The following is a 14,476-nucleotide window of genomic DNA, read 5'->3' as shown; positions in this document are numbered from 1 at the left end:
CACTCACCTAAAAGATGAGGGCTCTCTCCCTTGAGGAGTTACCTCAGGCGGTGCCCCGACCCAAGGGGGAGTCCCTGACTGCAGACCCGCTGCTCCGAGGAGGACTGATTCCAACATGTCCTCCGGCGGGACCCTGTTTATAGCCCTGTCAAATATGATCTGTGGTCATTTTAATCCCTATTGGCCAGGAGGGTCACCTCAGTGTACCTGGCATGTCTCGATTGGCCAGTTCAAATTTCAACCTGCGGCCTCCAGGGTTTAGGGTTTTTTTCCTTCCCCTTCTCCCTTCCTGGAGAAGTTTTGTTTCCTGCTGGCGGGATGGGGGGGGTGGGAAGTGTACTGCCACAGTCATATATACCTTTATTATAATTGGTATAAAGTTCTCTCGCTTTAGTTTTAAAGGTATATGCTAGACAAAATTCAGAGCACATGCTCAGTAGGGGGTGGTCGCACCTTGGAGGCAGGTAGCTTTTGGGATGGAGGTGTGTTTTTGTATTATAATGAGATTATAATGAACAAAGTTCACCCAGAGGACATGATTTAGCATGTCACTACTCCAGAACTGGGCACTTATGATATAAATCAGAAGTAAGACAATAGCATTGACAGAACCCCATTATTTCACCTCCTTGCTTCAGTGGATTCAATGCAGGCACCTTCCATTCTTGTTCCAGTAGTTCCAGTTCCCTATCCCTGCGATGATATCACAGAGCCTGGCTGCGGTGTCTCCACTCCGCTCCACCCTCTGTGTTGTTTCTCAGAATCAGCATACCAAGCTCCCCTGGTGTTGCTAGCATCTAAGGTTGCAGGTTATGTTTCTTAGGGAATTATTATGGAACAGATTTCATGTATATCCACCGCATTCCACCCTGGAGGTTTGCCTTCCCTTAAGAGCGGGGGAGGAGCATACCAATAAGTCACCTCCAGCAATCATTCCACACATACACATTTCAGTTTAAGTGAAATGTTGAACGCTAAGCTAGGTCATACATTAATCTATCTTTTACTATTTGTTCTTTCTACATAATCACTATACACAACTATAGAAATCTGTTGTATAAGAGAAGCCATTTATGAGTTTGTCCTGCTTTATCCAATATTTACCAGTGTCAGAAAATCTGGGGACTCCAAGTGCATAATAACACAAGCACAATTTAGGACAGGTCAGACTGAAGCTTTATTAACTATGATCATAGTGACAGAACATTCAGACAGCATCTCCCCCTCTGGTCCCCTGTTCTCTGCCAAGTGATTGCAGAGACCCAACCTATATACTGTTTCAGAAAAAAAATGAAAGAGGTGAGGAAAACAATCATTTAATTTTAAAAAAGCCATGTATCCATCCCTGGGAGGGATGGACTCCTTAAGTAGCTGACACAATTCTAAGAAGGAATCAAACAGTAAATAATGTGACAATATGGAGACATGGCTCTTGGTGGAGCCTGTAAGAGTGGCACACCCAGTATTATTTTAGCTCAGAAGTGGTGTTATCAATTAATATGTATAGTATGATTAAAATAACCAAGGAGCTGCGAAGTCCTGTATACAGCCCCCATCAATTAATATTTAAAATAGGGAAACAATAACTAGACATGATTTAGGGTTAAGGAACTAACTATTAGACAATGGGGCTTTATGTATATGTCAGAAAAGGTAATGGATTGTGGTCTGGTCAATAAATCTTGAAGAACCACTTGGAACAGCCAAGATTAGGGAAGAAATAGGTAAAAGGTAATTCCTACAGGGGGAGATTGTGACCACCAACTCATTGACAATGTACTCAAATGATACCACCTACTCAAAAGAAGACAATGAAGGAAGAAGACAGTCTGCGCACTAATTTACGAGAGGCGAAGAAGAAAGAACCAATCATTAAGGGAAATAATAATGAATATGTATTACTTAAGTATATATATGTGGGAATTTTTGAGACAAGGGTGTGCTGTCTTGAGACAGGCATCCATTCATGCACATCAATGAAATTTATTTGAAAATACCTCAAGTCTGTGTGTTATTGACTTGCACACTGGGTAAACAAATCCGCTTTTAGGACAACAGTTTTCTGGCGCCCCAGATGGGACCACGCTGACAGCCTTGCCCGCATCATCTTGCCGCACCCGACGGGGAGAATAGAACTGAGTGGACTCCTGTGTGCACTGACCTGTTGATCGGGGATTCCATCAGCTCCTCTCCTGCGGTCAGGTGGTGAGAAACACAACTGTGCAACTCTATTTAAAGAGAGGTATTTTTTTTAGAAAAAGTGGGGAGAGGAAGACTACTGAAAAGCAGTGAGCATTTGGATCCTGCGTCAGATGTATCAAAGAGGATACACAGCAGATGACGGAGACGTCCCTCATAAATTGTTTTCAGTACCAAAATGGGCACTACTGCTTCTCGAGAAATATCCTCCTGTTCTCCCTTAGAATGCATCCTAAAGAATTGGAATAAATTTGGTGGGGTTCCCCTGACAAAAGATAAATTAAAACATTATTGTAATCAGTGGTGGCCACAATACCGATTAGAGGATGGTGAGAAGTGGCCAGAAAATGGATTTTTGAAATATAATACAATTAATGTTATTTTGTCGTAAGACTGTAAAATGGGATGAGGTACCTTATGTTGATTTATTCTTTACTTTGAGGAATCATTGGTATGTTAAAAAAAAATGTGGCTTAGTTTCTAAACATCAAATTGGTCATTAAAAAAAAAAAAAGGAGAAAGGAACTAAATCTTGTTGTACTGGATGTGGGCGTGGAAAAACCGAGACTGGAGAAAATAAAGAGGATGTAGAATTACTAATATACCCCCCTAAAAACTCAGAGGCAAATAGTTCAAGTGATGAAGAAAGTGATGAGTCTGGTCTCAGGAAGAACAAGACAACAGAAACCTATAGTGCAGGCTCCCCTTAGACAAGTAGTGGGACCAGAAGAAACACCAGTATATGTACATGTACCATTTACCACCTCTGATTTGTTAAATTAGAAACAGGTGATTGGATCATATCGAAGCAATCCTGAAGGGATGCATAATATCCAAATTATATGAAATAAGACAAAGGGATAAAAAGACCCCTTCTGCTTTGTATGAGAGATTGTGTGAAGTGACACAAAAATGGACTGATTTAGAACCAGAAGATCCCAGCAATTTGAAGTTGTTTAATACGTTTTTTATCAGTCAAGCTGCAATCAATATTAGAAAAAAAATTGCAAAAAGTAGAAGGGGCAGATGGAATGACAATTTCACAGTTATTATCCCTTACATATAAAGTATATAATAATCGAGATGAGGAGGCTGAGAAGGAAAAACAAGGACAGGACAAAATTCAGGTGTCCCTAGTAGCTGCCCTAAATGATGGGAGAAGTAGAGGGTGAGGAAGAAGACAGGGAAGTTATGATAGAGAAAATTACAATGTCCCTTTAGGAACAAATCAATGTGCATATTGTAGAAAGGAGGGACTTTGGAGAAAGGAATGCCCTAATCTTTCTAATGATCAGGGAAAAAGAAAAGAGGAGGCTATTGAGGTAATGACAGAGATTGAATTAGACTGAAGGGGACCGAAGGAATCTATTAAAATCTCCCCAGCCGATCCTCTGGTTCCAGTTAAACTGGGGAATGAGATAATAGATTTTTTAGTTGATAGTGGAGCCACACTTTCTGTAGTAACTAGTTGTAAAGGACCCTTAAGTAAATGTTGTTGGTGGGACAGGGAAAAAGACCTTAAGGCCATTTTTAAAACCTATAGAGTGTTCAATTGGTGATACTAAATTAACTCATGAATTTCTCTATATGCCAGAATGCCCCTTACCACTGCTTGGATGAGACATACTTTGTAAATTGAATGCACAACTAACATTTTCTGAAGACTGTTCAGTTGCATATTCCTGCAGAGACGGCTTGGAAAGCCCAGATATGTTTAATAGCTGAAGAGAATCTTGATGAAGAAATGGATATTCCAGAGGAAATATACTAAACACAGTTATACCTTTGGTGTGGGCATTGAAGATACCCGGATGAGCAAAGAATGTGATTCCGGTAAAAACTGAACTTAAACTGGGAGTCCAGCCAGTAAGAAAAAGACAATATCCTATTAAGCTAGAAGCCTGAAAGGGTTTAGAACCTATGATAAGCTCCTTTTTGGAATATGGACTGTTAAGAGAATGCCAATCAGAATATAATCCTCCAGTTTTACCTGTAAAGAAATCTCATTTTTCAGAGTATAGACTGGTACAGGATTTACAAGAAATTAATATGAGAACAGAATATGTTTACCCTGTGGTCCCGAATCCATACACTCTCCTTGCTTCAATCTCTGACAATAATACTTATTTTACAGTGTTGGACCTAAAAGATGCTTTCTTTTGTATTCCTGTGGATAAGCAAAGCCAGACCATCTTTGCCTTCAAATGGGAAAAATCCAACTACAGGGTGAAAGACACAACTATGTTGGACTGTTCTTCCCCAAGGATTCAAGAATAGCCCCACCTTGTTTGGTAAACATACTGGCTAAAGAGCTAGAACAATGGCAAAGTGATAATGATGCTGACATTGTTGCAATATGTTGATGATTTGCTAATTGGTTCTGATAGTTATGAGGCATGCTTGGAAGCCACCATTAGTTTGCTTAACTTCCTGGGCCTGGCCGGATATCAAGTTTCTAAGAAAAAGGCACAGATTGGAAAAGAAAAGGTCCAATACATGGGGTTTGAAATTATGAAAGGACAAAGAGAATTAAGTAACAAAAGGAAAGAAGCGATTTGTAGGATCGCTGTACCTACATCAAAAAGACAATTGAAAGAATTTCTGGGAATGCCTGGATGGTGTCGTTTATGGATCCCCAATTTTGGACTAATTGCCAGAGCATTGTATGCTGCCATAAAGGGACCTGAGGAGATCCTTGAATGGACACCAGAACGTAGAAAAAGTTTTGATGAAATTAAGAGAAAGCTTATGGAAGCCCCTGCCTTAGGACCTCTGAACTTAAGAAAGCCCTTTTATTTGTATGTACATGAAAGACAGCATGTGGCACTAGGAGTTTTGACACAAAACCTGGGAAGCTGGAAAAGACCGGTAGGATACTTTTCCAAGCAATTAGATGAAGTCAGTAAAGGATGGCCAGCCTGCCTGAGGGCAGTAGCAGCTACTGTAACATTGATTGAAGAATCTTGGAAATTAACATTAGGCCAACCAATTACTGTGTTTGTACCACATGCCGTGTCGTCTGTCCTCAAAAACAAAGGACATGATTGGATATCACCAAACAGGTTAGCTAAATATCAAGCTGTGTTGCTGGAACAAGACGATGTAGCAATTTCAATGACTCGTGCTCTAAATCCTGCTACTTTACTGCTACTGTTGAACAGGTGTATTCCAGTAGATCTGACCTGCCGCATGAACCCTTGCCTGATGCAGAGTTGGAGTTATTCACTGATGGGAGCAGTTTTGTATTGAAAGGAAGACAAAAAACTGGATATGCTGTGGTAACATCTACTCAAACTTTAGAAGCTAAATTTCTGCCTAATAATACTTCTGCCCAAAAGGCAGAATTGGTAGCATTAACACGAACCTTGGAACTTGGCCAAGGAAAAAGAGTCAATATTTATACTGATTCTAAATATGCTTTTGGACTGGTGCATGTGCATGGAGCAATTTGGAAAGAAAGAGGGCTTTTAAGCTTGCAAGGAACCTTAATTAAATATGGAGAAGAAATAATGAAACTTTTACAGACAGTTCTTCAACCCAAGGAAGTTGCAATAATACATTGTAAAGCCCATAAAAAAATCCCCTAAAAATAAAACCTCTTTCTGGTAAGAAAATGTATTTCAAAACGTCCCCTTTTCTGTTTAGAAGTGTACAATTAAAACAAAATGCTAGCAAGCCAACAAATTCAGCTCTAAAATGTGCAAACTTCTGTAATGACTTTGCACTAATTTTGTACATGTTTGCATTTGGGGATTTTTTTTTTTTTAGAAATCTTTCTGCAAGCACCAACTGATGTTACTTTTAAAATATGCAGTTCTAATTTTTCTGCTATTGAATGGATGAGTACAGTACTACCACCTACAATAGTCCAACTTATAAAAGCATAAAACATAGGCAATGGATATCATATTTTGTGATAGCAGTCACCATTTGAAAGTAGCTAAAGTTGAAAAAATGTTTCGTATTAGTTTTCACAACTGACAATTCTAAGGCAGAACTGTTCTTGAAGAAAAGTTTTCAAAGCTTCAAACAAGAGTTGTAATTGTCCCTGTAGAGAGTAAATCAGAAAATAACAAATTGTGAAATTTCTTTTACAGGTGTTAATTTCTTGTACAGTATGTTTGACATCTTAATCTTATTGCTCCTCAAGTGTATTAATGATTTTGTTTCTTAGTGGTTTTGGTTCTAGAGATATTTCTTTGTCTTGCATGATACTTAGCATATTATGTGTCACTTATCTGTAGTTTGATTAGCATAATATTTTTCTTATGGAAAAATAAGAATAATTTCTCCTCTTGTATTATTTCTGTGCATACAGGTCTGGTGACTGGCCCCACTGCAGTCACTGTAGCATTTTCAACAGATTATCAGATCTAAATAAAATTTTTTTTACTGATTGTATGTGCTTACTAAAGTAGACGATTTAGTGTGTTTGTACACTTTAGTATCTCAAAGTAACATGCCACTTCAGAGTTACTTTGCCTTGCAGGTTTCTTATTTTGATTTAATCAACTAATTTGCCAGCTCAAGCCAATATTTCTAAACTAATACGTCTGCTTTCTTCTTCCCTTATCATGCTTCCACTGAAGACAGGCCTACAGGGGAACGGACTAAGACGCACAATAGTAGTGATGATGACAGTTAGAATAATATGGACTGTTATAAATATACATGGCCTTTATCACATTCTTTTGACCTTTCAGTATTAAATGTTTCTGCTTTCTCCCACTGAGAAATTTGGGCTGTTTGATATTAACGTCGTTTTTAAAACTGAAAAATAAAGGTAGGCAAATAAAGTACATGATGACAAGTGCTAGACAAAAGGGCAAAGAATATAATAAAAATAGCTTTATATATAGAATTGGATAGTAGATGAAAGTAGTATTTAATAATATAAACGAATATATGCTCATTTTGTGCTCATTTGGAATCCTAAGGTGTGTGAAATATAAGACTTCGATTAGTTATTTTTATTGTCTTTATAACAACAAAAAAATTTAAAACTCCACCCCAAAACTTAACCCTGTGCAATATCATTGACAAATTGAGAAAATGCCAGTACTTCTATGAGACTCTGAATTGTAAAACATATGTAATGTTCAAAAGTATTTAGTTCTTAATTGAGCTAGATGGTGTGGCAGTACACTCCCCCCCCCCCCACCCCAGCCAGAAAAGAAACTTCTCCAGGCAGGGAGAAGAGGAAAAAAAACCCTAAACCCTGGAGGCCGCAGGTCGAAATTTGAACTGGCCAATCGAGACATGCCAGGTACACTGAGGTGACCTTCTTTGGCCAATAGGGATTAAAATGACCACAGATCAGATTCGACAGGGGTATAAATGGGGTCCCGCTGGAGGACATGTTGGCAGTCCTCCTCGGAGCAGCGGGTCTGCAGTTGGGGACTCCCCCTTGGGTCGGGGCACCGCCTGAGGTAACTCTTCAAGGGAGAGAGCCCTCATCTTTTAGGTGAGTGGTACGTGCATTTTGAGCCATCACTTTTAAATCTTGGGGATTCTTAAGTCGGCCGTGTAGTATTAATTCTCTTTACACCATTGAGCCTGTAGTTCACTACTGTTACTGGAGTTCTAACTAACTTTTCTACTGAAGAATAAATCTGAGCTTTAACACCTGTTGGATTTGCGTGTGCGTGCCTCCATAACAGATGGATGTCCTGGTTTCAGCTGGGATAGAGTTAACTGTCTTCCTAGTAGCTGGTAGAGTGCTATGTTTTGAGTTCAGTATGAGAAGAATGTTGATAACACTGATGTTTTCAGTTGTTGCTAAGTAATGTTTAGTATAAAGTCAAGGATTTTTCATCTTCTCATGCCCAGCCAGCGAGAAAGCTGGAGGGGCACAAGAAGGTGGCACAGGACACAGCCAGGGCAGCTGACCCAAAGTGGCCAACGGGGTATTCCATACCATGTGACGTCACATCTAGTATAGAAACTGGGGGGAATGGGGACAGGGGATTGCCACTTGGGGACTAACTGGGCATCGATCGGCAGATGGTGAGCAATTGCATTGTGCATCATTTGTATATTCCAATCCTTTTATTATTGCTGTTGTCTTTTTATTAGTGTTATCATTATCATTATTAGTTTCTTTTCTGTTCTATTAAACCATTCTTATCTCAACCCACGAGTTTTACTTCTTTTCCCGATTTTCTCCCCCATCCCACTGGGTAGGGGTGGAGTGAGTGAGCAGTTGCGTGGTGCTTAGTTGCTGGCTGGGGTTAAACCACGACAATGGAAAAAACCCCTAAATAAAACCACTGAACTGCCATAAGTCTGTATTATAAGTTTTCCAGTTAAACTTTATGTGTTCCCTGTTTATTTAAAACTTAAGTGCTTTACTTATATTTCTTTATTAACTGGAATGCCTGCAGTTTTCCCACTCTTTTTTTTTGTGGTTTGTTGCTAAATTTAGATTTGTGTTACGTTTTAAAGAGGTCTTGCAATAGATATTTATGTATTAGTAATTACTGTATGTAAGAATTAACTCTTCTGCCAAGAACTAAAGAATCAGAATTTCTCTAAAGCAAAAGAGCTTCTAAAATAATTTATTTTTTATCAACGGTGATGTAACGTCCTTCAGTGTCTACTGTTTTTTAGTTTACAGAATTCTGATAGAAGAACTATTTAAAACCATAAATGTATCAATATCTCTACTAGCACTTTTAAACTATAATATTTAGCAAACACTCTAAATTATTTTAAATACAAATTAAATTCAAGTACTAGTAAAGCAAATGTTGTTGTTTTGGCATATGAATACTCAATTTTGGCATATGAATACCCATCAAGTAAATATTCTATGAAACGGTAACATATTTAACTCAGAAATGAAAACCCTTTCAGAGAATGACTATTAAAAAAATGAGATGGCACAGGGTAGCACAACTGCAATACTAAATTAGTGTCTGAGTATTCTACTTAAAATGTTCAAGATTAAAAACATTTATGCCATGCAGGACCTCTGTTCTGAATTTTTTCCCTGCATTTCTCCTTTCTTCACAAAGAACTTAAAAGGAAAAACGAGAGACTAGCAATCTTAAGGTAGCAAAAGTGGTCTAGCAGGGCCATTAAACAACTGAAATCAGCAAAAGCTCTTAAGTGCCCCCTCAAAACATTTTCTGCTACTTCTTTACACATTGCAGTCTGATAAAATCTACATCCATGGGTTTATTAAAGTTCCATATGAGGGCCGGAGACTATCACAGTATTCAGTCTGCATTTCTAACAGAGTTCTCATCCTGAACAACAAGGAAAAAGATTCTGAGATGACCTGGTAGTCTCAGGACCCATTTTCTCCTTTTGGAATACAAGTACTGTAAAAAGTAACTTTTAGTGTAACTGAAAAGTCTTGTGTTCCCTGCATATTCCAGGTAAAAGGAAAAAACAGCAATACTGGCAAGCATGTATTATTTAAAGTGATGCCTATTTAATATATAAATAACAATATGGATAGGATTTTTTTTACAGATCAGTGACAAATGCATCAATGACAAATAGTTGAAAGATCCAGTAATATTGACAAAGAAGTGATACAAAGACACAATGTATTCCTACTCCTCTGTTTCATGCCATGTGCCATGTTTCATACGTATTCTACTTATTTTTTAATACCCTGAAATGTGCTGCATGTTATGTCTATGTATTGGGTTTGTGTGGCAAGGTTTTGGTAGTGGGAGGAGTTACAGGGGTGGCTTCTGTGAGAAGCTGCTAGAAGCTTCACCTATGACCGACAGAGCCAATGCCAGCCGGCTCTAAGACGAATGCGCTGCCGGCCAAGGCCGACCCAATCAGCAACAGTGGTAACGCCTCTGGGATAACATTTTTAAGAAGGAAAAAAAGTTGTGGCGGGCACAGAAACTGCAGCTGGAGAGTGGAGTGAGAACATCTAAGAGAAATAACCCTGCGGACACCAAAGTCAGTGAAGAAGGAGGGGGAGGAGATGCTCCAGGCGCCGGAGCAGAGATTCCCCTGCAGCCCGTGGGGAAGACCATGGTGAGGCAGGCTGTCCCCCTGCAGCCCAGGGAGGTCCACGGTGGAGCAGATATCCACCTGCAGCCCGTGGAGGACCCCACGCCGGAGCAGGTGGGTGCCCGAAGGAGGCTGTGACCCCGTGGGAACCCCACACTGGAGGAGGCTCCTGGCAGGACCTGCGGATCTGTGGAGAGAGGAGCCCACGTTGGAGCAGGTTTTCTGGCAGGACTTGTGACCCCACAGAGGACCCACACTGGAGCAGTGTGCTCCTGAAGGACTGCACGCCGTGGAAGGGACCCATGCTGGAGCAGTTTGTGAAGAACTGCAGCCCGTGGGAAGGACCCACATTGGAGAAGTTCGTGGAGGACTGTCTCCCGTGGGAGGGACCCCACGCTGGAGCAGGGGAAGAGCGTGAGGAGTCCTGCCCCTGAAGAGGATGAAGTGGCAGAGACAACTTGTGATGAACTGATCGTAACCCCCATTCCCCGTCCCCCTGTGCCGCTGGGGGGGGTTGGTAGAGAATCCGGGAGTGAAGTTGTGCCTGGGAAGAAGGGAGGGGTGGGGCGAAGGTGTTTTGAGATTTGGTTTTATTTCTCATTACCCTACTCTGTTTTGATTGGCAATAAATTAAATTAATTTCCCCAAGCTGAGTCTGTTTTGCCTGTGGTGGTAATTGGTGAGTGATCTCTCCTGTCCTTATCTCGACCCAAGCTCTTTGTTATATTTTCTCTCCCCTGTCCAGCTGAGGAGGGGGAGTGATAGAACGGCTTTGGTGGGCACCTGGTGTTCAGCCAGGGTCAACCCACCACAGTCTATGATTCCTCCAGTAGGTCTAGCTACTGCTCCCACTTAACATTTTCTGACACCTTTGATAAAGTAAACTGCTCCTTCTTTCTGAGCTCCTAAAAGGATTCAAAGCAGCAAATCATTATAAAACATTTTGACTTTTTCTTACAACAATAATCATAGCAAATGTAATTACTTATATAATTAGATATGTGTGGTAGGTTGACCCTGGCTGGACGCCAGGTGCCCACCAAAGCCGTTCTATCACTCCCCCTCCTCAGCTGGACAGGGGAGAGAAAATATAACAAAGAGCTTGGGTCGAGATAAGGACAGGAGAGATCACTCACCAATTACCACCACAAGCAAAACAGACTCAGCTTGGGGAAAATTAACTCAATTTATTACAAATCAACCAGAGTAGGGTAATGAGAAATAAAACCAAATCTTAAAACACCTTCCCTCCACCCCTCCCTTCTTCCCAGGCACAACTTCACTCCCGGATTCTCTACCAACCCCCCCCAGCGGCACAGGGGGACGGGGATGGGGTTTACGGTCAGTTCATCATACGTTATTTTCTGCCACTTCATCCTCCTCAGGGGGAGGACTTATCACACTCTTCCCCTGCTCCAGCGTGGGGTCCCACCCACGGGAGACAGTCCTCCACGAACTTCTCCAAAGTGGGTCCTTCCCACGGGCTGCAGTTCTTCACGAACTGCTCCAGCATGGGTCCTTTCTGCGGCATGCAGTCCTTCAGGAGCACACTGCTCCAGTGTGGGTCCTCTGTGGGGTCACAAGTCCTGACAGAAAACCTGCTCCGTGGGGTCCTCTCTCCACAGATCCGCAGGTCCTGCCAGGAGCCTCCTCCAGTGTGGGGTTCCCACGGGGTCACAGCCTCCTTCGGGCACCCACCTGCTCCGGCGTGGGGTCCTCCACGGGCTGCAGGTGGATATCTGCTCCACCGTGGACCTCCATGGACTGCAGGGGGACAGCCTGCCTCACCATGGTCTTCCCCACGGGCTGCAGGGGAATCTCTGCTCCGGCGCCTGGAGCATCTCCTCCCCCTCCTTCTTCACTGACCTTGGTGTCTTCAGGGTTGTTTCTCTTACATGTTCTCACTCCTCTCTCTAACTGCCGTTTCTGTGCCCCCTGCAACTTTTTTTCCCTTCTTAAATATGTTATCATGGAGGTGCTACCACTGTCGCTGATTGGCTCGGCCTTGGCCGGCAGCGGGTCTGTCTCAGATCCGGCTGGTATTGGCTCTCTCGGACACAGGGGAAGCTTCCAGCAGCTTCTCACAGAAGCCACCCCTGTAACCCCCCCCCCCCCCCCGCTACGAAAACCTTGACACACAAAGCTAATACAATATGTAAGTACACAGTCTCCTCCATACAAAGTTCAAGTCAGTAACATTTAAATTATAAGTCAATAAGAATATAAAATCTTGATAAATTTTTATGTCACATTTATAATCTCTCTCATCGAATATTAATAATTTAAGATCACAGTTCCTACCTTCTCTCAAATTCTCACACATTTGTCTTTAAAACTACCACTCATTGTGGCAATATATTTGAAAACCAGGAATAAAATAAAGAGAAGCAGCTTTCTGGTGACTATGTCAGCCTATATATGTATTCCTTTTTCGAGGATAAAAACCATTAATATTTTTATTAATTTTTTTCCTTACATAAACTAAACCTTTTTCACTACAAGTGATAACCTCTCTCAGACCTGTGAGCAGTTTACTCATGGCTTTTCTCCTTTTCTGCTAATAATCCTCATCCATAGTTATCTCAGCTACTCCTTTTGCCTGTCATGGTTTAACCCCAGCCGGCAACTAAGCACCACACAGCCTCTCGCTCACTCCCCCCGTCCCCCGGTGGGATGGGGGAGAGAATTGGAAGGGTAAAAGTAAGAAAACTCGTGGGTTGAGATAAGAACAGTTTAATAATTGAAATAAAATATAATAATAACAACAACAACAACAATAAATGCAATGAAAAGGAAAATAACAAAAAGAGAGAGAAATAAACCCCAGGAAAAACAAGTGATGCAAATGAAAAACAATTGCTCACCACCAACTGACCGATGCCCAGCCTGTTCCTGAGCAGTGTCCCCCCAGCCAGCTTTCCCCCTAGTTTGTATGCTGAGCATGACATCATATGGTATGGAATATCCCTTTGGCCAGTTTGGGTCAGCTGTCCTGGCTGTGTCCCTTCCCAGCTTCTTGTGCAGCCCCAGCCTCCTCGCTGGCAGGGCAGCATGAGAAGCTGAAAAGTCCTTGACTTAGTGTAAGCACTGCTTAGCAACAACTAAAACATCAGTGTGTTATCAACATTATTCTCATCCTAAATCCAAAACACATCACTATACCAGCTACTAGGAAGAAAATTAACTCTATCGTAGCCAACACCAGGACATGCCATAGCACCAGTGATTCTCGATGTGGCACCAGGTAATCCACCTACTGGAAAATAAAAGATTCTCAGTAAAATGCCAAGGCACTTTTTAAATACTCACCTATATTGTGTTCTTTGTGTTCACTGTTAAGTATACTGCGATAATGCTGATATTTACCAACATGTCCTCCTACAAGTGCTTTAACTCCTAGTCCCATCATTCCTCCTATAAATTCTTCAGGACCCTGGATGGCTCGGGGGGGGGGGGGATTAATTTATTTTAAGTTTCAAATAATATGTTTTATATATTTATTAAATATTATGTATTTATTTGTGTATATATGTATATTTATATATTGAGAGAGAATAAAAATTATTTTAAAATACTAATTCATTCTCTGAATTCTGCTTATTTTAAAGGCAAGTATTAAAAACAGACTTATTGAAAAGTAAGGTTTGTAAGGAAAAGTATTTTTCAAAGTAAGTGAAACAGGCTACTGTCTCATTTTTATCTCATTTGAGTTTTCCAGTAACCATTCCTGGTGCTTTCACTTCGAATTTTCAGGTATAAATCTAAATTTTAAAAAAGCATGTATTAATATAGGCACATTTTCAATATAATACATATGTAACCATTTGTGCTACATTTCATAAGAAGCCAGTAGAGATTTTAACCTGGATAACATCAAGGCTGAGAAAAAGAACATTTGTTTAATAGCCTAAACCAAAAATATTACTTGAGTACAAATATTGCAGAAATTACATTAGAATCATTAAGGCAAAGAGTGTTGTATACTCAATTAAAAAAGAGTTAGTAAGATCAGTTTAATATTAAAAAAATCAATATAATTGGAAAAAGTAGAGTTTACATTAAAAAGGATTTTACAATGAGTAAATTAGATGATTGTCAAATAAACTCTTGTATTGGGTTTGTGTGGCAAGGTTTTGGTAGCAGGGGGGGTTACAGGGGTGGCTTCTGTAAGAAGATGCTGGAAGCTTCCCCTATGTCCCATGGAGCCAATGCCAGCCGGCTCTAAGACAGACCTGCTGCCGGCCAAGGCTGAACCAATCAGCGATAGTGGTAGCGCCTCTGGGATAACATATTTAAG

Source organism: Harpia harpyja, chromosome W (assembly GCF_026419915.1).
Source record: "Harpia harpyja isolate bHarHar1 chromosome W, bHarHar1 primary haplotype, whole genome shotgun sequence".
Lineage (NCBI taxonomy): Eukaryota > Metazoa > Chordata > Aves > Accipitriformes > Accipitridae > Harpia > Harpia harpyja.
The sequence above is the reverse complement of the archived record's forward strand: the minus strand, read 5'-3'. Positions refer to the sequence as shown.